Source organism: Chlorocebus sabaeus, chromosome 10, assembly GCF_047675955.1.
Source record: "Chlorocebus sabaeus isolate Y175 chromosome 10, mChlSab1.0.hap1, whole genome shotgun sequence".
Lineage (NCBI taxonomy): Eukaryota > Metazoa > Chordata > Mammalia > Primates > Cercopithecidae > Chlorocebus > Chlorocebus sabaeus.
Genome location: NC_132913.1, coordinates 68,366,038 through 68,392,309, shown reverse-complemented (window position 1 = coordinate 68,392,309; position 26,272 = coordinate 68,366,038). Strand labels below are relative to the sequence as shown.

Below are 26,272 nucleotides of genomic sequence, written 5' to 3'. Positions count from 1 at the left end.
AAGCTTCTCAGCTAATCAACAGATGCAAACTTCCCCCATGGTTCTAATAATGTGGGCTTTCAGAATTGTTTTATGATTCAAAAAGTCCAGGTCATTAATTTTGAAAAGGACACTGCAAAACATATACAAACAAAAAACATTTTGTGAAAGAGTTAAAGCAACAAAAGGAGAAAGCTCATCATGAGTCTGATGGACTGCTCTTTATGCAAAAAAGGTATTTGCACTTCTTTATTTATTTACATGTTTCCTTTCAGTTCTGTGGGTTCAGGGTCACATACTCAAAAAGACTTCTGTCCTAAACAAGTGATTGTCACAGCCCAGCATTTAACACAAAAGCAAACAATTACAAACTGCTACAAATTTGTTGCTGTTTCACGATTTTTAAGCATGCATGTGAGTAAGTGAGAATTGTTACATCACATTAGTCTATCACTCCCGACTTCTCTACACATTATATATTTTGTTTGAGAAAAGAAAAGAATTTGGTTTTAAAAATGTGTTGATGGAAGAAACTGCTCAAAGAAAAGCTCAGAAAAATAGACTCTTCAGATTATTTTGCCCAACAGCAGGGCTTCAACATATTTTTTTCCTCACTCAGAACAATTACTTTTTAAACTAATTTTCTAATATCCAAAATGGCTTATGACGTGAATTGATCCAGTTTCTTATTGTACTAGAATAATCTTTAATGTTCTTCACAAGTAATGCCATTGATGTTCATCTTTAAAACAGTAATAAGCTGGAAAGCCTCTAAGGATATAAGTAACACACTTGTATATTGGCAAAACCTTTGTATCTTCTCAAATGAAAATCACTACAAAATCTTTATTTTGCCTCAGCTTGAGTTTAGAACTAATATTCCTAAATTATTTTATTTAAAGTGAGAATAGATAGGTGCCTGAATATTGCAATCCAATGTTAACGAAAAAAGTACACACCCCTCCAGCTCCTCCTTAGAGTTGGTGGAAAATACAACCAAATTAATGAATATAAAATTTCAAATGACTGAATGCCATGATAAAGGGGATATAGTCTTACTCTAAAATATAGGGTTTCTCATCATTAATTATATTCTTAATTATCAAATCGAATATTTTGCCTCTGCCTTCTGGCTTTTCTAAGACAGTGCCACTTTATTTGCAAAACATTTACTGTTTCTACCTTGAGAATGTTTCCATAACTTTCCATCGGGGGCTGTGCAGAGTTCTCTTTATGTATGTGGAGCACATTATCGTTGAATAAATATTGCTATTCTCCCAGTCACACTTCCCTGGCCCAGGGAACCACAAAAGCCTAAATTGTCTAGAATCGATCTCATAGTTTTTCCTCAAAACCCACCAAAAGTGATCAGCAACAGTCGTAACAACATCAAGGACTCATTGCATAGGCAATACAGGCAAAACACATCAGTAAGAGACAAATGCCTTTTTTCAAGGAATGCAAAGACGTTCTAAATAGTAGTCAAAGACAAGACAAGTTGACTGCCTGGAACCTGCATTTCAGCATGGAAGCACTGAGCACCAACACGGAATTCCAAAGGAGAGTAATTAAGGAAGGCCAAGGCAGCAACCATGGGTCAGAGTTTGACACTAAGTCACAGTGTGGGCGGCAAGGGAAGGAAGGTATGACTGAAGTTGCTCTGAAGTGTATCTAGCAGATGCAAGTGAAGATGTATCTCAAATTGGCAATCATTTTACATATTTCAGCCAACTATGAGCCCTCTAGTCTCCGTTTCCATACCCTGTTCAACAAAATCACACTGCACAATTTCCCTACAAAGCTAACACTTACAACCTGGTGAATATCCTACTATATCCATCATTCTTATGCGATGATAGATAGATCAAATAGATGGATAGATACGTATATATGTAGATCATTGCTCAGGGTCCTATTATACAAAATTTTCTGCATCTCCACTTCTTCCTTAATAATAAACTTTGAAACTCCCTGGATGACATAGATCTAATTCTATTCTTCTCAATGACTTAATCATGTTATTGATATGCCACAATTTAACCATTCTCTTACCAAGGATATTATATTTGTTTATTTTTTCATTCATTTGCTACCATAAATTATTCGTGCAACAAGCCTTTACTTAATACCCTCTATGTGCCTGTTCAACTCTAGGAATAGAGTAATGAACAAAACAAAGTTCCCACTTTCATGAAGAATCCATTCTAGTGGAGGGGACAGGCACTAACTTAATATGTAGCATAATGTTATATTTTTATGAAACTAAATAAGGGGATACAAAGTTACAGGAAATTACTTACTACTTTGAAGGGGGTGGCCAGGGAAGAGCTCTCTGAGGAGGTATTTGATCAGAAACCTGAATGACTTGAGGGAGTAAGCCACGAGGCCTGTTAAGAGAGGAGCAATCCAGTCAGAAGGAACAGCAAAGCATCTGAGTTCTGAGGGAGAGATACTCAGCGAGACTGGGAACACTTGTGAATGTCACTGCAGTAAATGCAGAGTGACAGAAGGGCAGGAAAAGGGGTCAGACATATATCTTGCCCAAGGTCCAGGTGATGCTGTGCCTGGTAGGCTGTAGAAGGAACTTCAGCAAATGCCACAATCAATAGCCACAGATATTGCTAGATTCATCTCCAAAAAGGCTATCAGAACTCACACTTCTATAAGCAATCTATAAACATAGGCAGTCAGGCACCAAAGTCTATGCAGCAGCTGTTTGTCAACCATTTGAGTTTGCTTTTAAAAAACATGTATCTATAACTCGAAATAGTATTAGGAGAGTGAAATATCTGTATATAAAAGCTATACAAATGCAAATATTCTTGTTAGTTTATCACATACGTCAAACCAGAGAGCTCTGTATATTAGACCCGCCAGTGGGAAATCAGACAGTTTCACAGTGAAAAAAAATCCTCCGGCTGAGAAAAATAAAAGAAAATTGTGGTATAATCTCTGGTTCAGTCTCCTATGGAGAAATAGTTGACAGGACTAGAACTGGCGACTCCAAATTGGCAGTGTCAACACAAAGCTATAGGACAGAATAAGTTGCTAAGAGGCCTAACATGTAACAACATGAGATAGAATTTTCTAGGTTGGAAGGAAACGGTCTTTTTAATATGCCAAAATGTTGACTTTCAACTATAATCATAATAAAGCAATTTACATCAATAAAAGCACATAAAATGGGTAAAAATAAAAGCTAAAGGAGCTTGTTTTAGTCATTATTGTCCAATCTTTTCTTAAAACTTCTGGTTTCATCTTCTTCCATTGACATCTTACATTCTGTGAAGGAGGAAGTAGGGGGATGGAAACGGCTTTAAAGAAGCACAAAAGGCCTGAAGGTCAATAGGGAGGCAAATACTCAAAGAATAAGAACCACAGATATCTAATAAAGTCTATGTTGCCTTTTCATGCAAAAGGCATAAGGAATGCTTAATCATCCAATATTTACAACGTAGGAAAAAGCTATTTCACATTGAAATTTGTAGCATTTTTGGATGATTATGAAACACTCATTTAAAATAGCTATGTATCCTGTATTTAGCAAAATAAGACTACAAGAAATCTTAGACATGACATTAATTCCCCAAAGTTTAAAACTCCAGATGTGAAAAAAAGCCAGAGAATGCCTGCTGTGTAATAAGGCCTATATCTCTTCGGAATCATGGATTTAATTAAGTTTTAATTTGCATATTGGACAAAAAGATAGACTTTTAGAATGAAACAAAGAGGGAAAAAGCCTTCTAAACAACAAAGCATCAATAAAATTTTAGTTATATTCTCTAGCCATCATTTGGCTTTTAAAATTCTGATAACATTCCCTCAAAAAACAAAGCATTTCCTTTTGTCTCGACAACACAGCCTGCTTCTGTCTCAGATAGGCCACTTGGGAACCCAGGATCTGACTCATATCCCTCACACCATATATGATTCCACATAAAACAGGGCTATATGTCCCTTCCACGGCCCAAATAAGGATCCCCAAAAGGCGGTGCTTCCTATCATTCTTGGGCCAATGTTTTCACCAAGTTCTGTTTGAAAATGTATTTGTTCCTGTTTTCTTTGCACTTACCTTGTGAGGTCTCATTCCCGTGACATCTGACAGTGGCTTTGGGTGTTGCCTAAAGAGAAAGCACAAGCAACAGTTACAGAGGTGGTTTCCTGTGGAGCAAGGAACTTAATACAGCTAAGTTCAGGTCATTCTCTGAATACTAAAACCGAGAAGTCAACAATAGTGTAATATCAGGCAGCTAAATGTTTTCACTATACCCACACATGGAGTAGTGAAGAATTTAGGCTACTGAATTTTCTTTAACTACAGAGTTCTGCTTTTAAAAAACATTTTTTTTCAACTTACAAAGACTTTTATAACAGACTGCCTTTTTGAGAAAGGAAAGCCTTTTAAATTCTTTAAAATATGTTATCCAGGAACTATTATATGCATCCCATATAATGTACTGCTGATACATCTTAGAAATATCTTCAGGAAAGGGTCTTATATTTATTTGCATTCCTTACTGTACCAGTACAGTGTGTTCCTAGGAGTTGAATGTATGCATGCATATGGCATTTGCTTGTTTGTTCATTGATTCATTTATTCATTCAATGAATTTACTGAACATATATTGAGTTTTTTTGTGTGTGCCCTGAGGATATAAGCACAAATAAGACATAATCTCTGCCCTCAATAAGTTCATAAAATCTTATGATTTTATGGGAAATCATAAGATGGGAAAAGAAAACTAGACAAATAATTATGAATATTATGTGAGAATTACAACAATAGTAATTTATACAGAATACACTGGACCCCAAGTGGGGAAATGGACATTCTAATTAGGGTAAAAGAGTTGATCAAAGGAGTTGATTCTTGAACTGTGGTAAAGAATATTGTGTGGTCATTTCTCATGCAAGGAAGTGCATTCCCAGCTGGCAGTCTAGCATATTCAAAGATCCAGAAGCACAAAACAATACAGCACTTTCTGGCAACTGCAGCTAGTTCTATATTGATAGACTGTAGAGGACTCTAAAAAGGAATAAGACTGAGATATCAGCAAAATGATTTTTAACATCGGGAGGCATTTGTTTCAGAGAACAAAAATACATAACAAGTATATCCATGAAATACTTCTTGAGAAATATTTTGGTTAAAGATTGAACACTTTAAAGAACAATGTTAATTAAAAGTATTGAAATGCTTTCAATACTTTGGCTCATGTCTGAAAAATACATAGATATTGCATATTTTCACAATGGCAAATATTCAGACTAAGTGCTAACACATGAGGCTGAACTAGATTATAAAATACTAATCCCTTTTGAAGAAACTATGTTCACTTTATTTTTATGTATCAGAATGGCTTAGAGCCAATAGAAAATTACAGCCTGTATAATAGTGTCTGGCACAGAGTAGGCTCTCAACAAATAGGTGTTGATGGAAATACCACATTGAGGCTGCTTTTGGCAAACAAAGAAATGCTTTGGGCACCAACCCAGGCTCTCCAGCTTAAAACTGTTATTGCTCCTTCTGCAATTAGAGACTTTTTCCCTTGGGATTCATAGAATTGCATTCATTATATCTCTTTTTGGTCTCTGCTCCTAGCTAACCTTCCTCCTAGCTCACACATACCTAGAGATACCTGAAAATGTTTTCTCTAGGTATGTCTGGGCAGGTTTGAAGGATATAGCTATTATATCATTGGCCTTGGACATACAAACCAAAGAGGCACAGTTGCAGTTGCCACTATTGGTGGCAATTCAAAATGCTCAAATCAAAAGGGGGAAAGCAAGAGATCCATGAATAACCACAATAAGAGAAGCAGAGCATCTCCTCCTTATTCTACCTTCTACCATTCGGGTGCATCCAGTTGGGGTAGAGGAGCTATGACAGGGAAAGAAGCATAAAAGAGAGAAAAGGGTAACTAAATAACAGGTATGCTTAGCAGAAGGGGATCGAAGGCAGCAACACAAAGTCCTGGGTCAGACCCAGATACCATTTCAAAATGCAAAATGTCCCTCAAGACTCACTGATTTCTCTACCTAGTGCATCACTTCCCAGTATGTCACCAACCACTCCGGCTTCCTTCTGGTCCTCTGAAAAGTTTTCTCCCTTTGGTTCTGCAGCTACTTCACTTCTCTATTTTCATCAAAAATGAATCCAAGGTCTTAGAAATTGTGTGCTGCGTGGCACTTTAGACACTAAATTCAAACCTTTTGTTTCACATTTCAAGAAACATTAGATAAGAGAAGTTGATCGTTTTATTCAAAATTGTATTTCTGGTATGTAAAAGAGATGAACCTTTGTATCCTGACAACTCTTCCGTCCCCAAGTCCAAGGCCATTTTGACTATATCAGGCTATTTCTGCCTCTACTCAACTGGTTAGAAAATGATTGTGGCTTACTATAGGTTTCACACATGAAACCTGTACTTCTCCCTCTCATTGACTCTTTCCAATAAACCACCAGCTGGTATTGAGTTCTTTTTTTCCCACATTCTGTACTTTTGTTTCATTTTCATCCACACTTAATCAAATAGTTTAGATCCCAGCCTCAGTGATCCTGCCTTTCCACAGGTTGTCAGTCAATCTCAGTTCTAATGTATAGCATTCTTTCCCTCTTCTGAGCTTGTGTTAGCTCATCTGAATCATTTATTTTGCAAGCATGTATTTACTTTCTTAGTTAAACTCTTGATTTGTTATTTGACTTTATCTTCTCACCAAAAAGATAATCTTCTTGAGGGCAAAAACCACATTTTATTTGTTTCTATATTTCCCCATCAACTGGGATCATGCACAAAGGAGAGAAATTCAAGAAATATTTGCACAATGAGTAGACTCTGGTAACACTGGATGCTTCAATGAAAGAAAGTTGTAATGAAAGATAAGCAATGCTTGTCACAGGGCCTTCAACTATAACTGTCTTGCTATATGGCTACCTTGTACCTTACTAACAAGTAAAATAGGCCAGTCAAAGGTGTGGATATTCTTTGGCCCTAACCCGTGCTTATGAATTAAATGAAGAGGGAGGACAAAGAGTTATTATTCAGCTTGTTCAGTTTAGAATGATATGCGGAACTTAATCATATCTAAAGTTCCATCCAGCTCCTAAATTCTAAGTGCTATGATCCACATTGATAGTCAGAATTTGGATCTCTTAGATTTGCAGTTTTTCAGTTGTCCTAGAAACCCATAGTAAATCTAAGTAAATAGCTTCATCCTTCAGCCCCTTACTTGATGAACCTTTGTCTTATTTCTGAGAAAATATAGGAGGATGTGCTCTAATCTGTGGGTATTCAGTTTATTCATTTTATGTCAAGACCAGAGGTCTGAAACCAAATGTGTTGCAGAAAATTCATTTAAAATTCAGAATATTTTCCCTTATTAACAATATACTACATGGAGAATAGGACCTAAAATAGAATTAGTTCTATTGTTGAAGTACATTATGGGTAAAATAAATTTTACTAGTAAAACTGAGGAACTACTCATTTCATTTTTATGTATAGAAATTTGCATATGAAATTCTAGAATACTGAATTACAAGTTAATATTTGGAACAAAATCTGTTCATAATCTAGGGACATATCTGTTTATACACTACCTACATTTTATCTAGTGAAATCAATGTTCTTGAACTTATCTTTCTAAATAGAATGTGGTTATATATTTGCATGTGTTTACAGTCTCACCTTGATCAGTCCCATAAGAAGAAAGAAAGCTTGATTAGCATCAATTTGAAAGTACTTTGCAAAATCTCTTTTACTTCATCAGGAAGAAATCGACCACCACAGAGCACTTAGTACATGTTACTGCTCAACACAAATTTCACGTCTATGTATGAATATTTTAAACCTTAAATCTTTAAACCAAGCTTGTCCTATGCACACCCAACACAAATTCGTAAACTTTCTTAAAACATTAGGAGATCTTTTTCTGCAATTTTTTTAAGCTCATGGGCTATTGTTAGTGTTAGTGTATTTCATGTGTGTCCAAGACAATTCTTCTTCCAGGGTGGCGCAGGGAAGCCAAAAGATTGCACACCCATGCTTTAAATCTTCCTTACAATTTGAGATTTAGTAATTTATATTCATTTTGAGTTGAAGCAAAACTTGATCACTTAGTTTGGTTCAATTTAAATTACCTCAGCTGAAAAAAAATAATACTACAGAGTACTGCAGAGGGTGTTTTTCTTTTTAAAAATAGTGTCTTGCTCTTATTTACAATTGTATCGTACCTAAAAAGATGGCTTGCATATGTCTTACACACATCTCTCTATGTAGAAGTGCAGCAATAAAGATTTTATTTTAACAAACTTATTAACTACCAATTACATGTAGGAACAAGTACCAGTCTAATATCAAAGAACCAGCTGAGTTTGAAATAGATTTCCTCTGCTCTTGCTCAACCTTTATGACTTACTGGCGTGTATCTGATGTCTTTATCCACATTACTCAGAGGGAATCTCAGTCTTTGGAGCGAGATAGATATGGATTCAAATCCTGGCTCTGTCTCCTGTTAACGGGATGATTTTTGAACATGTTAATTTACCTCTCTAAGTCACAATGTCTTCATCTGTAGGATAAGGCCCGCCTCTGGGACTGATGGTCAGCCAGCACGCAGAGGTACTGCCTGCCATGCTGGTTAACCAACAGTGAAACACTTTCATACATTGGTAAATAGTTGCTATGAAAGCCCACCAGTCCTCATGTCCCATTCTACACCAGAATCCTTTGACCTCCCCAAATTCAGGAACCAAAGCGTCAATGCTTCAACAAGTAATGAGGCTTCTGGGATTATACTCCAGTGCTGCTATCCTGATTGATCAGTCCCCTTTCTACTGGTTGTTAAATATTTTTAAATTCCCTCTTACCTACCTCATAGAGGTTTTGTTGTTGGTTGTTTGTTGTTTTAGCACTTAGTGAGACAGTAATACCTAGGATTAGCAAGGATTTGCTGTCTTATCTCTGCCCAATCTCATAAAGCTAGATTTGTCTGCTGTGGCTTATCAAGAAAATTCTCATGTGAAAATTCTCACAAGAAATTTCTCACGTGAAAAGGTCATAGAAGCTTTTTACACCCAAATTATTTCCTCCTTTCTTGCATTTATACTAAAGATGTGCAGTCATCACTGGTAATGCTGATCCATGCCTGTAGTGTAAATGTAATTAGCAATATTAAAACGTAGGAAAAAAATGTCTAAACTAGATTAAAATGGGTTAGCAGACTCAGTTTGAATTTTGAATGACTTATTTTTTACTTTTACACCAATCCATTTAATTAATGAAAGGCTATACATTGTTTCTGTTTATATACTTGTATGGTTTGTTGATGCTGTATAATCGTAAGTTAAATACACACAAAATAACAGAGAGAAAGGTTAGTGATTGTTTTTAATTATAAGGTATTAACACAAATAATTGTAATTTCCTTATTTTAGCCAAAGAAAGGTTTAGTTCTCAAGATAAATCATAAGATAAATTTCCTTTCTCCAAGTTTATGGTTAAAGAAAATGGCTAATTCAGAAATACAATAATTTAAAAACCATATCAGTATTTGACTTTGAAAAGATCAAGTGTATAATTAAGTAAATAGATGCACTGTGAAGATGTTTCTTTCTTCCTAAGTTTACTTACTACTCCCTTTTATCCTGAGATGATCATGTGAAAGCACATCTCTATGTATTTCTACTCAAAATTGATCTGTGTGCATTGGATTAGAAGTACTTCTGCTCCCTCACAATTCCTGCTGGTCTGATAGGGTATAATTAGTGTAGAATATTAGGTAGGGCAGAGATCAGGTAGCTTGCCAATCAGATTTACTATTGAAACAGTGGGTGTTGCCACTTCTAGTCATTTCTGACAGTACTGTTAGGAATTAAATCATGGCATTAGCTGAGTGCTATTTGGCTGTGGAAGCCTAGTAGGTCATCAGTTTATTCCCCCACCCTCCAGACAAGTGGCAGGTGGAGCAGCACTAGCCCCTGTTAATGCCATGAGCTGGAGGCTCTGGCCAATAGATGAGAGTTTACGGGGTTTTGTTTTTTTTTAATTCATCAGGCCATATGCTGCCAGGCTCTCATGCAAACAGACAAAATTACAAATAATAAAAAAAGAACCAACTGTTTTAGTGGTTGGCTGTTTTCTGTCATCATTGCCATCTATGTGAGAGGCCAGTTAATGAAAGAGGGGTCTTGGACTCCCAGTGACATCAACCTAAAGAGATAGATACTTCAAAATCCAAGCTTCATTCAAACCATGTTAAACCTCTGCCCTAAGGTAACTCAGTGCCAAGTGTCTCTTTGGCTGACAAGCAGGGAAGCTGGCCTTCCAGCTGGCCTTGAGACTGGGCAAGCTTCTCTAATGCTCCCTGCAGCTGAGGCCCATTGTCCACTGATGTGAGAAGAGAGAAAGGCTAAGTTTCGCTTAGGTTGTGTGAAGCTGGGGCTCATGGGTTTATCAGATTCAGACACACTTTGAATAAGCAGCTTTAGAAATAGGAAAGGTGAGTCAATGCAATTTTCTGTTTTAAAATTACAAGAAAATTATATTTGTAGGCTGTTCAGAAATCCCTAACTTTTTAATATCAAAGACTGCAAGAAAATCTCTCCAAGTAGATTCTCAACTCTTGAAATACTTGCATTTGAAATTAAAATGTTGCTAAACTTTTGTATAATTTCTGCTATTGCTATATATTCATAATTATTACCAAGTTTCCAGTCTGTACAAATGGAGAATTTCACACCCTTGATAGAATTCACACATTTATTTCCCATTTTAAGGCAGTAAACCCTCAACCAAAAAATGAAGTAGACCAATTCTGAATTCATATCTATATGCATATATTTAAAATAATTCCATTTTAGAAATGTTGTGCTAACATTCATTTGCACCTCTATCAGGTCACTTTGAAACCATAATTTGCACCTTTTAAAAAGACAATTCAAAACCAGTTTTACTCAATTAATATGCAATGTGTTGCAGTTCAAAAATAGTCAAAATAAAAGTATCGCATAAATCTGTATACATGCATGCGTGATAGTGAGAGAAGCTTATGATGAGAGTCTCTTGTTCAACTCTTGCTACACAGCAAGGATATACTGAAGAGTGATTTTGTCCACAGTGGCCAAGGCACTACAAATGTCTTACAGGCAGGCAAATAATTTTCTATCCTGTTTTCTCTGCCATGTCACCAAAACCTGTGTTCCTTAATGTCTCACTGGCTTTGTTTTCACCTCTTGGCTAATTTGTAATCTAAAGTGTGGTTATGAAACACACATGGGCTTAGCTTTATTGTGAGGAATGGTTCCCAGATCCATTGGGGAACAAATCATAACAGAAAGCTGCAAATGTTTGCCTCTAACAAACTGTCATAGTTACACTCCACCATAACTTGACAGCTTTTCAATGAAGAAAAATTGTTAGTTCATCGATGAAACTGGCATTGTTAGAAAAACTAGTTCCTGTTGTATATAAATAATGACAATGAAAGATAATGCCTTTTGTAATTTTTCAAGAGACTTATTATTAGAAAGTCCCACAACAGGGAATAACAGGCTCAGTTGTCACTGATTTTTGTGATTCTGTATTCCAAAGCAATTTGATTTTTTATTTTTTTCTAATTTGAAAAGGTTTACTTCACTGGGAGAAAAGTTTCATTGGTGATGCTGACTGTTTAATGTCTTACAAATAGAGATCTACTATTCCAACCAATTTAAAGCCAGAAAATAGCAACCAGATTGACCTTAACTTGAATCTATGTTGACAGAAGTAATTCAGTCAGTTTGTGAAGGATAAATGACAAGATGTTCAAACATTTTTATGTTATGGGAAACTACATGAGTGAGATGTAGAAAAGAATGTATATTCTAATAACTCAATAGGAAATTTCAAGATATATTGCTATTCACAATGAATTCTAAAATTTACAATTCAATTTTAATGGTGACAAACATTCTTCTGTCATAAGACAATACATGCCAATAACAGGCAAATTTATTTACCTAATGTAAGAATGTATCTAGATATTACAATGTACTCAAGTATATTGAGTACAGTGAGCCAATCATAAATTTTAGGAACAAAATAGCTAATCAAATTTAGTGTTAAAAAACCCAAATGCATTAACAACTTTCTTATGAAAATCCCACTCTCGATTAGCTAAAGTAATAAAGACATAAACTAGTAAAATATAGATGGTTCTCATACATAGAAAGCAAAACATTTAATCATTTCCTCTATTAATTATTTTACATAAATAGTAGATTCAACCATTGCTACATCCTACTGAACTCCCAGTGATGTTATTTTAAAGAATAAAGACATGGCACCCCGGAGATAAAGTTGAATTCATTCATTCATTCATTCAACAAATATTTACTGTACTGGCCACTGGCCACCTGTGATCAAGACAGTCTCAGGTCTCACAGAAAGGCCAACCCTAAACAGGAAAATAAATAAATATACATGATAATTAGAGGCTGTGATAAGAGCTATAATGGAAGTGAATAAGTTAATGTAAGAATAACTTCTAGATAGTTTAAAATGATTCTTTTCCTGATGTGAAAGCATCGTTTACTTATGACATACTCAAAGACACACAAGATCACAAATCCAAATCTTTTCAGAGCCAATAAAGGCCTTAGAGATCATTCAATGCCACTTTCTCACCTTATAAGAATAAAGTTGAAGTTTGAGTGGGTTAAGTGGCTTACCTAATGTGGACATTAGCTGAACAATTAGATTTTACTGTTAAAAAGTAAAGAAGCATCATTGATGTATATGAACTTACTAATTATTTCATGTTGGTGAGACATGCATTGAAATGGCATATCTAAATCTGGTTATCAATCTAGTTACAATGGGGAGAACCTATATAAATAATGGTCTTCATCTGATTAGATTGTTTTATAACTCTTAGATGGCAGGTGAACCTGGATATTTAACCAAGCTCCCACTTTCTTTCCTTCATAATAACGATTTTTCTTTCCAGAATGATCTAAAAAGATTATATTCCTTGGATACTACATACAAACGTAGAGGCATAGCAAATATTAGCAACAAAATGCTCCTCTAAACTTTGTAAGAAGGATCATACAATATGAAAAATTTATAAGGCTAGATCATATTTTAAAGCTTACTTACTATTAATAATAATAGAGGGCTTAAGACCATTTTATAACTATAGAGCATTTTATTACTATTTTCATAATTGAATTTGATCTTCAAACAAATTAGAATGCTATAAATAGAAAAGATATTATTATAGTTCTTTTAGAGGTGATAAACTGAGATTCGAAGAGGTTAAGTGACTTGCCCAAGTCACACAGGTGGTAAGCATCAAAGAGAACTGAAACCCAGCCTTCTCATCCCAATCTTCATGTGCTTTCACTAGAACATCTATCCCTCATAAACATGAATTACAGAGTCATTGGGTACCCAACATAGTGCCAAGATCCAGAGAAGTTAGGAACAAAGAGATGTTCTTGCAAGTTCATAGTCGAAATGTAAATATGACTGTGTACACACACACACACACACACACACACACACACACGCTGACCAGCTAGATAGAATAATTAGAAAAAAATGGCCCTCAATGGCAAGGTCTTTCTACATAGTATCCCATTCACAAACATCTCCCTCTTAAAATGGTCCACCAGTAAATTCTCAGGTGTTAATAGTTTCCAGTATTGAAGCACTATCTTGCCAGCTTGCGTTCTTGCTTTTTAAAGGCCGTGTTAAAGATGACACCAAAGAAGAACATGTAAGTAGTTATAATAGGCTAATTTGCTTCCATTATTAACCTAAATGCAGTGTATTTAAACTATAATGAACAAACAGAGGCAGTATGAGAGAGGGAAGTGCTTCAGCAACAAAACGGTTTCATTAACTAGGAAACTTGTCCTACCAGGCTAAAGAACCCACTATGGAAAATCAATTATTCCACCATCTTGCAGCTACTTTTAGTGTTATTCAAATCCAGCTCAGTACAGCATCCCCTGACTACAGAAGAGTCTTCCAATGGGATTATCAATTGCTTGCTCAGAGATTTGTAAGTAAAGGTCTAAAGTAACCTGTTAAATCATGTGGTTTGGAGGCATTTCATGATCCTGACTTTTAGAATAAACATAGATAATTAATAAGGCTGACACAGCCCATTATTTTTATACTCAAATGCATCATGTTAAGTTAACAGACAGAGGTCACATGAGGCATGACACTTTTTCCACTGATACTCATTTCTGTGGTGCCACCTTTGCTACCACACTTTTCTTTTCCATGGGCTGGACTCCAGTAGCCAGTCACTAAACAGCTATTCTATCAGCTCCCACTTTTTTTTTTTTTTTTCCTTAATTGAGAAAGCTATTTTGAGTCCTTCTCACTGGTGGTACTCTCATGTGGTGGGAAAGAAGTTTGAATGAAAACAAAGTATGGGCCAAAAGAGAAACAAAATATAGAGCTGACACTACTTGAGATCAACATATTTAGGAAAAAAATATGAAACTAACTTTAAGGTTAGAAAAATAATTTTGACTCTACACTTCATATTTACAGAAGTGACATTTGTTGATCCTAATGAATTTTCTTTTAAAATGCAGCTATCTTTTGAGGAATAAAGGATAATATTCTACTCTATAGTTTCTAATTATATGATCTGTTATTTTATAAATTCTCATTTTCCTACATGAAAAAAGCTAAAAATTATATTATTGGTAATAATATAGATAGTGTACTGACGTATATAGTGTGGCTTTCATTATAGAAATAATGATCGATAAGTGACTGTTAAAATTAAGTAGCATATAAGCATGAAACCAACTGCAGAACAGTGAAACCTATTTGAGACAACACATTGGAACTGGAACACATATATTCAAAGGTTTGTGGCCATGATATGATAGTTTCTTGTGTTTGTTTGTTTGTTTGTTTGTTTGAGAGAGAGTCTGGCTCTATCGCCCAGGCTGAAGTGCCATGGTATGATCTTGACTCACTGCAACCTCCACCTTCTGGGTTCAAGCAATTCTCCTGCCTCAGCCTCCTGAGTAGCTGGGAGGCGCATCACCAGGCCCCGCTAATTTTTGTATTTTTAGTAGAGAAGGGGTTTCGCCATGTTGGCCAGGCTGGTCTCGAACTCCTGACCTAAAGTGATCTGCTGGCCTTGGCCTCCCAAAGTGCTAGGATTACAGGAGTGAGCCACTCCACCAGCCACAGTTTCTCTAGAAGGAATCATGAAACCAGTGCTGTTGCCATTTGGAATGAAAGAGAATTTTCAATACAAATGAGGAAAATTGTTCTTACTTCATAGCCACAGTTTCTTTTTTTTCCCTTCCTTCTGTACATCCTTCCTTCCATCTTCTTTTATTTTTTGACCTAAAACAATATTTAAAAAATCAATCATTTGAGTAATTTACTATACGGTATATGGCTCCAGATGACCTTCATAAGTAAAATATCAAATCTACTATTAAATATTGAAGATTTGCCATCAGTGAAATATTCAGTTGCCATTTAACTCATATTTGTGGTGTTACAAACATCTTTACTTGTAGAACTCAAAGTAATAAAAAATATTATCCCTGAAACACTGTACCTTTACTAATGTTCAATATAGCTACTAGTTTATTTCATGATAGGACATTTCTGTGGCTATGTAAAAAAGCATTTACCCCAAAACATGAGCTATCTGAATTACAATAAAATAATTTAGCTTTCAAAGCAGCACTCTGACTTATTAGATAATTAACCTTCTAAGTCTGCTATAAAACTTTCACCTAGGGATGCTACCTCTAGCTAGCAAACTCTGTTTTCCAAACCCCTATGTAGCCCCATTTACTTCTCCAGCTTTCTATACTTAAAAAGTATTATTGGCTAAGAATATATAATTCTAGATTTACCATTCAAGTGATTTCAAAGCACTCTATTCAGAGAAAACATAATTTATCATTGTGCAGATACATTTGAAACATTAGCAATGAAAATATTCTGATCATCTCTGAGCTTTGTAAGGTAGACTTTATCCAAGACACTGCTCTAGGCTCTCTGTCTCACTGATTAAGTCTGTCATTTATTGGAGAGCTGCAGGCTTCTCCCTGTCAGCTCAGGTTTGTGTGCAGATAAGTCATGTGTTTAAAGCACACTGAATGTTAAAGCTACACTAACAGATGTAAAAAAAAAAAAAAAAAAAAAAAAAAGGAGATACGATTGTCACTTTTAAAGCATCTCAGAAATGAAATCATCTGCGGAGGCAGTCTTAAGGACCCAATGAGCAAAGGTACCTTGTCTATGATTGTCATAAGCTGGTTGGGTTACACAGCATTGGCCCCTTAAATTCTTTCAGACCTGTGAGGGGAAGTATCCCTGTGTAGAGGATTTGACCTCACAGGACAGAAGCCAGTTGAGATCCTGTGATTCAAAATGATGCGTTTGCCAGGTGTGGTGGCTTACACTTGTAATCCCAGCATTTTGGGAGGCCAAGCTGGGAGTATCACCTAAGCTCAGGAGTTTGAGACCAGCCTGGGCACCATAGTGAGAATTCATCTCTAAAAAAAAACTTGAAAAATTAGCCAGGTACGGTTGTGTGCATCTGTAGTCCCAGCTACTTGAGAGGCTGATATGGGAGGACAGCTTTAGCCTGGGAGGCTGCAGTGAGCTTTGATCGTGCCAATGCACTCCAGCCTGGATGGCAGAGCAAAATTCTGTCTCAAGCAAAAACAAAAACCAATACATTTGAGGAGGTCACCAATCCCTCAATATTACTCTTATTGACTTCCAATCATAATGGTGTATTGATTTCCTTGTGTTGGTTTACAAAAATTGAGAGGAAGAAAACAAAAAGATGATTGAAGTACATAAAGCCACTACAGATAAACTTCATTTTCTCACAATCTTGTGTGGGACTTCTCTTGATTCTGAAGACATAACTCTGTGTAGATAAAGATGTAAACAGTCTTTCTCCATTAAGATTACCTCCTTTTCTTCTCAAATTTAAGGTCCAATATTAAACATATTTTGAAAAAAACTGGCATATATAAAAACATTTTACTAGATGGATTTGTATCTACTTACTGATTTTCACTACAATTTTAGGATTCAAAAAGTATAAATCCTAAAAGTTAATTAAATATCACATGTGAGAATGTGAGTGTTTACCTTCACATGCTGGGATGAGAAAGTCTGGCCTTTAGCCACTGCATCACCATTAGTATCCCATTGCTACTTATAGAGTCTAGAATCTAGACCATTCATCTTTCTCTCAGCTTTGAATGCCATATTATCATACAATATCACCACTACTCTCCCTGTGGATCATCACCAACTATTGGGTCATTTCCCATCATTGTTTGAAGAATCATTCCCAACTAGCTCTGAAAACCCCATATCCTAAATTAGATTTCAGATTTTATCCAATCCTTTTTAACAAGTCTTCCTTCCTCTTTTAATAAAACTTGATGATATCTACTTATTTCAGCTCCTCCACAAAAGAATTTCATAATCCTTCTAGCCCAGTGATTTTCAAACTTTACTTGGATCACTTGGGCACTTTGATAAAATGTAGACTTTGATTCAACATATCTGGATGGAGCCTAAAATTATTTATTTCTGAAAAGCTCTTAGGTGATGCCAATGCTCCCAGTTCTCAGACAAATGTTGAGGAACAAGGTTCTAGCCTACCATGGTATCAACTTACTCTAAATTCATACAAGGCAGGCAGGCACCATATATGATTTATTCATCTTTGTATCTCCAGTGAGTCAGAATGCTTGACATATCACAATGCTCAATAAGATGTTTGCTAAATAAATTGATGGACTGAATGAATAAATGTGTAACATTCCCTCTGACACTTAGAAAATTCTACTTAAGACAGTTTTTTTTTTCTTTTTTTGATACAGAGTCTTGCTCTGTTGCCCAGACTAGAGTGCAGTGGCACAATCTCAGCTCGTTGTAACCTCCCCCTCCCCGGTTCAAGAGATTCCCCCTCCCCGGTTCAAGAGTTACAGGTGTGTGCCACCACACCCAGCTAATTTTTGTATTTTTAGTAGAGACAGTTTCTCCAACTTGGCCAGGTTAGTCTCGAACTCCTGAGCTCAAGTGATCCACCCACCTCAGCTTCCCACAGTGTTGGAATTACAGGCATGAGCCACCACATCCAGCCCAGACAGAATATTTTTATATGCACTTTTTCTTTGAAATGTAATTGAGGGCAGGTATCATATTTCTCTGCATCTTTAAAGGCCTGTATATGCCCTTTGTGCCCACAGAAAATAGGCAATCAATATAAATATTGACTAAACAATCAATTGATAAAAGGATTGATGGAATTGATTGAATAAGTAACTGAAAAAGAAGAGGCACCAGGTATAGTCTGCACTTGAGGTACCTAGAAGGTACGAGTCATTTAACAAGGTGGCTGTACTTATAGACAGAAAGCTTCAAGTCCAGCATAGACAGAGCTAGAGAGCAGAAATATTAAAATGAGTAACAAGGAAAATGCATTTTGTAGACACAGACACACTCTAATGAGAAAAGTACTTCAGTTAGTTAAAATGCCAAGCCAGTGGTTGATATGGTTGGGAATAAAAACCAAGCATTATTGCATGGGTAGGCAGATGGTGCTTTTTTTTTTCCTTAATTCAAAATTTCATTTTTGTAAATAACAATGGAAATTGAAAAACTGGCACATATTAAGCTTTACAGACTGTGTTAAGGGTTTTCAGAAGTGAATTTCCTCAACAATTTCTGCCTTTGGCATATTTAAACGTATACTGGCTTGTGGTATTATTTATTCAGTATTTCACATCTATGTGTTATCTTCTGAACTGGGCTGTACCCACCCAGAAATAGGAACTTTATTCATGCACATGGTGGGCACACAGTGATACTTGCTGAAAAAATAAAAAATTAGAAAAACTTGGATGATATACCACTCTAGTTTCTGGTATTGAACAGAGAAGAGCACGGGTGGGCCTGGAAGTGAAACTTGAGGCATGTTACTTGAGTGAATTCTCAGACTGGAGAAGAAAACTCCATGTACATTAGATATGAACTTCTTTCTTTTTTTTCCATTATATTCTCAGAAGATGAACTAACGTAGAATTCTGGCAATGACTGGTTCTTTAAAAATAGCATGTCATGTAAATAAATGAAAACTGTAGTGCCCCTGAAGCTTTCAGAATCATTTTACCAAATATTGATTCTGCCACCAAATTACAAATAAGCCAGATGCAAATAATTTATCAGTAGGAGCAATAAGAGAGATTATGATCTGACTACATTATATTTGTCAGAAAAGTAACTAAGGTGTTGATTCTGAGATAGGGAATACACACACACATACATATACATATATATGGGTTTAGAAAACTATGTGGTTCAAAATATGCCTATGATGCTTCTGATTCATATTTTAATCTATTAACTACTTATTCTATAATTACTTAGAAAATTATGCTTTGATTCTGGTTAAAGATGGATTCTGCGAGAACATAGAAGCTTCTCATGCATACAACATTTAAAATAGAATGAAATTAGCAATCCGTATCTTGAAATTATACATAACATTTAGCTTCATTTAAAATTAGAGTGCTAGAAGAAGCAGATTTCCATGGCATTTTCATTATGCAGAGAGGTAAACAACAAATAAATAAGCCATACATGAATATGAAATTAACAGCATGATAATTGCTTTACTCCTACAGTGTGTACAATATTAAATCCTCAAATAAACACTTACTTAACCTCGTTCTCATGTGTGCCTATTGCTATCATCAAAAGCAGTATACCTAGAACTCAAACTAAGACGACTTCCACGATGAGGTACGAAGTCCACAGAAATCATTGCCATGCCCTGGAAATTTCAGAGTGATTTCTTAGGAAGTTCTGGTGCTGGTGGTACATTTGAAAACAGTGAACATGAGAGAAAATTTAGAAACGAATTAAAAACATACATTTCACATATTATTATTATCTTGCATATTCCATCATACTTAATTTCTTTGCTAATTCTTAAAAAAGCTTCATTCAGATCATCCATATAGGCACTCCAGGGAAGTGCTACCTTCCTGTTGAGACCACCTCCAAGTTCTCTTTCACTCTAACACAGACCCCTGCTGACTTGTTTTACAATATTTAGGCAGGAAACTGTTAAACCTTATTTCTGTTGAATTGTTCCTTCTCTGCATAAGACAGAAATGCTTTTCATAGTTTTCTTATGGCTCTTAACAACAGCTAAAGCCTGTCTTGTGCTCTGGGCCCAGCCTTGCCCTAAATTTAACCCTAAGTGATGCTGTCTTCGTCTTAGTCATAACCTGAAAGTGAGTCATTTATAAAGAGGCCACTGGTACAACTGGAGTTTTCCAGTAAGTAAAGGTTAAAAGGTCAGCAATAATGTTACTGCTACCCTTATGAGTATGCAATTGGTGGAGTTCAAAGCTATTTGGATGCAACCTGACAAAAACATCTTATCATTTTCCACAAGGTACTCAAGAGTAAGATTCAGAAGAGATCTATGGCTTGTGTACACATGAAACCATCTTTCCTAGCCAGAGATATTAACCACTTCATTGGAAGCCAGCGACTAAAAAGTCATATAAAATAAATTAAATTAAATTAAAAGAAAAATGAAAATAAAACAATTATGAGATCCAAAGAAAGGAAAATCTTGTTTTCCCAAATAAGCACCTTTAAAAATAATTAAGTTTTATTGTTCTAGTGATAAAATTAGTATGTCTTTGTTGATCCACTTAAATTTGACTCAATGGGTAAATTTAAGCCTGAGGCTTTTATGCCATTATCAGAGGCTCTGTCAGTGAGTGCTTTAACCTAATTACATTTGATGCAGCAAATCAACAAAACCACTGCTGGTATGACCTCTGCCAAGAGGACTAGCGAGCTAGACAAATGGAGCTTAAGATGTTATTAGTTGTTCTGTTGCAAAGTTCCAGATACATCCCGACAGGAGGCTGTTGCATGACTTGGGCATGCATCCTCCAGATGGCATTCTGCATTGGCTTGTGGCAAGGCTCACAGGGATACTGGCACATTTTCTCTGTCAAAATGAAAGTTTTCCAATTACAAGGAGATAATGTGAGGAGATGCAAACTTAATCTCTTGAACAAAAGGTTGCAAGCTGTGTAATAGTCATTTCAGGGGAGAGATTTCACTATAGTTCAATTGATTTAAACGTTGCAGATCACAAAATGGGCTATCTTTCCTAATAAAACCAAAGAATCAGCTGCAGTTGGTGCTATTTACTGGAACAGTGCTATAATGCTTTCATCATCTAAGAGATGCTTCTTTTAACAGTGTTCTTCCATGGAGTTGAAGTCTGTGCTCATTTTTTGTTTTTTTCCTAACGTATAAACAGGTACAAATAAGCCATTTTCCTTTTAGTTAAACACCAAATGCCTTAAATGAAGTCTTCAAGTTTAATGTTAAAAGATACCAAATCATAGAATTTCATTAAGAAGACTACAAGCTAAATGGTAAGAAAGCCCTATTCTCATCAAAACCTGTAAGACAACTTAGCTAAAATGCTAACAGTATTTTCTAACCCAGGGAATGCTAATAAAAATGGCATGTAGAACTCTCAGTCCCTATGAGAATGAGGTGATACGCCTCAACACTTATCCAAAAATAACTGACTCATCCAAGTAAATCAGTAAGTAATCTTGTTGTAAGGTTACTTCTTAGAAAGATATGGATTTGCAAGCTGACATAAAGATGCTAAGACAAAGCAGGGGAGCACTTGTAGATCCCTTTCTACAAATCCAACGAGGACACTACATGAGGATGTGTGCCAGCTCTAAGAAGAATGTTTTACAGGATAACTACAACCACATTCTTGTGCTAAATGCATTAAACAGAATTTCAGCAGGGTTTAAGTGTTGAAATGATCATACAGTTCTAATGTAAGCAAAGATTCTTCAATATTTATACTGGATTCCTTTCTTCTGTGGTTTAAAGAGAATTAACTGATCCAAAATTTCTAAGCACATATTCAGAATATTAAAAGAGAAAAGGCACATTTCCAAAAATTAAGGTAATTCATACACGGAAAAATATTTTTACCTCAAATTTCAAAACATTTAAAAAATATATGTTAGCCATTAAGATGAAGATCAATGACACAAGGTTGTGCAAAAACACTGAATTGCAGTCAATAGGGTAAAATCATAGTGGGCAGCTGCCTTTTGTCATTTCCATAGAAAGTAGCTAGGAAACTGTCATGTCTTTACTGAAAATTCAGTCAGCTAAATAAAGCGGGAATATATATTCTAAGTAGTCTCAACTACAACATTATACAATCTGTAAATCAGCCAGAAATATAAGCAAGGCCTTTGAATCTCTCAGAAAACTTAACAGATTCCTACCGAAGAGTTAACGTTTTCATGCAAGGAGCATTTTTTAAAAGCCTCAGCATCAACATAAAGTGGTCTATAACAGCTGTTGTAAAGCTCAACATCAATTTTATGTTGGCTCAACTACTAAACAGCAATCACAATGGCATCCCTTAGGAGGTATTTAAGGGCCCAAGAGTATAGCAATTTAAAAACTGAGTTGGAAATCAAAACAAATTCCCAGTCTGTTTACAAAAATACTTCTCCCTATGTTCTTGTACCACCACCTAGTGGTTACACGGCTCTCAATCTGACCATTGATAGAAACCAAATAGAAGAAAGGAAGAGGGAAGGAAGGGAGAGGGGAGGAAAGTAAGAAAGGCAGGACGAAAGAAAAAGAGAAGACCATGAAAAGAAAAAAAAAGGAGGAGAAAGTAAAAAGAAACAAAAGCAAAAAGAAGTACACATATAATTTTCAGATCTTAAGATCTATTTCCTCATAAAATGCATTGCATGTTACCAATTTGAACTAAAACACCGTTTAAAACTATTTCTCTTTATACATTTATTAAGTACATGGAAATTCTATAGTCAATATAACAACTCCCTGATTTTTTAAAAAAAAGGAGTTGAATTTCTAGAGATATATTTTACACTAGACAACCTACAGCTGTATTTTCCTGTGTGTGACCTGATATAAGTACAAGATTATACCATTCTTTTGTAATAGACTCATTATTGATCAGTAGAGCTATTTATATAAACTATGGTACATTCATAAGGAAACATGAAGTGAATATTTATGTCTTGCTATGGCACAATCTCTAAGACATTTGGCTAAAGTGGAAGAAAAAGCAAGATGTGTAATCCTATGTTTTGGGACCTACCCCTTGTATAATGATATATATTTTCTTTTATATGTGTACAATATCTCTGGAGGGATAGACAAGAAGCTGGAAAAATTACCTCAACAGAGAAGAATTAGGTGAGCTGGAAGCTAAGGTATAAGGGAGACATTTTGTTGTTTTGTAGTTTAAACCATGTGAACATATTACTATTTAAAATTAAATAAATTTTAAATCACAAATCACAATCACAAAGGATTGCATTTCTTAAATTTATTTAAAATTAAATAAAATTTCATATATTTAAATTAAATAAAATTTAATAATTTAATTTAGATTAAATACATTTTAAATCTAAAAACTGGCACATGATTTAACAACTCTCTTATCTGAAGATTTTATAAATTAACAAAACCACCCTCCAAAGTTTCCATTTAAAGAAATATTTGTCACATTTAATGTGAATGTAAATTTATTGTAAATATAACAGAAATAGAAGCTTCACTCTTTCTCTGTAAAAAGAAATGCAGTAGTTTAAAGGGAGAAATTATTTGTAAAAGGCAGAAATTAAAGTAATAAAATACTAAAACCATTTCTATCTCATACTTTGACAAGCTCTACAGGCCTGGGTTGAGGACTGTTCTCAACAAGAGAGTTGGAATAGCCCAGGCTCTCTGTGCTCCTGGCTAAACCGTTAAGTACATTGGAGACAGCAGTAGCTGATGCCCAGATGTCCAAAGGTAGGAAAGTTGGGAACTATTAGGAGATGAAAAAGTAGGGAATGCATAAAGGGCAGTGTCCCTTTATGCCCTGGAGGAGGAGGAAGGGGAATGGGATTGGGACCATGTGAACCCAGCCTCAATTTTCACAAAGGATTGTGTTTTTAGACTTTAGCCTTTATCTTCTAAAAGAGACTGCACCCATTGCCACAGGGAGAGGCAGATAGGAGTAGCAGAAGAAAAGGGTCCATTGTAAAATTTTGTGTTAAAATATTCATCTGTCAAATAAAACACTTAACATAAAGCATTATTTTTGTACTACCGATATAGTAGTTCTTTATTTTTCATTAGTTTTTCAGCCTTAAAAAACGAACATATCTGAGAAGTTCTAGAGAAAATCTTGAGTACTCAGGGGAAGCTGTAAAATAGGGTTGTAGAGGAAAAAACTCAACAGGTTTTGGCTCATGTGACCTGAAAAAACCGACGTAATGGGACTGGAGCAGGCATACAAGATCACCAAAGGAAGCTCAGCATGGGTGAGGCACAGAAGAGGCAGTATATCTGCAGCTCCCTAATACAAGAAAAATACTTTGGAATACTTGATTTTTGTTTCATGCCCTGATAAAAACTTTCTACTACTGATATGCCTATTTTCTTCATTTGTTGATATTCATATTATTCACAGTATTTCAAAGGTCAATATAAGCAATGCCACTTTTCCAGGTGCTAAATTCTCTAAAAAGTTCTTAAATGATATGTAAAATACTTAAACTTATTAACTACAAATAGATAGTTGTTTGGAACCAGGCATGAAATCAACATTATATTCTACTGAGGTTAAAAGATGTCCTTAATTAACACATGCTGTGAACTCAGTATTTGAGACACTGAAAATATTATTGAATAATATAGACTATTCATTAATCAGAAGTGAGCAGGTTCTGTTTGGGCAAAGGCATAGGGAAGAACATATGTATAAGAAGTAATCTTATAAAACGAGATATTCTCATGACGAGGCTGGTCTTTGGTTCAGCCTCATAGCTAGCTTTTGGACAAAATTGCATTGATGCTAACTAGCATAAGCATTGACACTTAAAAACATTAGAGCAAACTTACTTCTGATTTAATTTACATACTATTTTTATATGATTTTAAACATTTTTCAAACCTTTAATTTTATTGTATTTTGACATGCAGTTGTAAGAAATAATGTGGAGAGATCCTATGTACTCTTTACCCAGTTTCTCCTAATAATAACATTTAAAAAAATTATAATGTAATATCACAACCAGGATATTGGCATATGAGATACAGAAGATTTTCATTATCACAAGCATCACTCAAATGGCCCTTTTATAGCCATACACAATTATCTCCCCACTCCTTCCTTAACTCTCAGCAACCATTAATCTGTGCTCCATTTTTATATTTTACCTTTTCATGAATGTTATATGAATGGAATAGAACCGTATGTCATCTTTGGGCTTGGCTCTTTTCACTCAGCATAATTCTCTGGAGATTCATCCAGGTTACTTCCTGTAACAAGTAGTTCATTCCTTTTATTGTGAAGTAGTACTCTATCACACAAACGTATCACAGTTTGTCTAACCATTCTCTTGTTGCAAGGTATCTAGGTTGCTTCTAGTTTTCGGCTATTACTACTAATGAGGCTATAGGCATTTGTGAACAGGTTTTTGAATAAACATAATTCTTCATTTCTCTGGGATAAAGTCTCAACAGTTTAATTGCTGGGTCATGTAGTAGTAGCTGGAATCATATACTATGTAGTCTTTTCAGGCTGGCTTCTTTTACTTAGTAATGTGTATTTAAGGAGCTTCTATGTCTTTTTACTGCTTAGTAGCTCATTTCTTTTTAGTGCTGAATAATATTCTATTGTCTGGATGTACCACAGTTTATTCATCCATTCACCTACTGAAGGGCATTGCAGTTGCTTCCGAGTTTGGGCAATTACGAATAAAGCTGCTATCAACATCCATGCATGAGTTTTTCTGTGGACATATGTTTTCTACTTCTTTGGGTAAATATCAAGGAGTGTCACTGCTCACTGCTGGAACATATGGTAAGAGTATGTTTAGTCTTTGGAGAAACACCCAAACTGTTTTCCAGAGGGACTGTACCATTTTACAGTCCCATCAACTATATATGAGTGATTCAGTTTCTCTGAATCCTTGCTATCATTTGGTATTGTCACTATCTTTTATTTTAGCTGTCCTAAGAGGTGTGTGCTGATATCTTATTGTGGTTTTAATTTGCAGTTCCCAAATGACTAGATTGTTGAACATCTTTTCATGTGCTTATTTGCCACCAGTATGTCTTCAGTAGAATGCTTCTTCACATCATCTGCCCATTTTCATATTGAATTCTCTTTAATG

The 26,272-nt window shown here is 35.4% G+C and overlaps 1 long non-coding RNA gene across 3 annotated transcripts in view; it reads right to left on the bottom strand.

The window, feature by feature from the left end:
- Positions 1–4,243, bottom strand: part of LOC119625330 (uncharacterized) — a 269,524-nt gene extending 265,281 nt beyond the window's left edge. For 2 of the 3 annotated variants that reach the window (XR_012094237.1, XR_012094235.1), the window contains exon 1: positions 2,280–4,243. This is a non-coding gene — a long non-coding RNA (uncharacterized lncRNA). The remainder of the gene's footprint in view (positions 1–2,279) is intronic. The other variant, XR_012094236.1, reaches the window with a different exon arrangement.
- Positions 4,244–26,272: the final 22,029 nt, after the last annotated feature.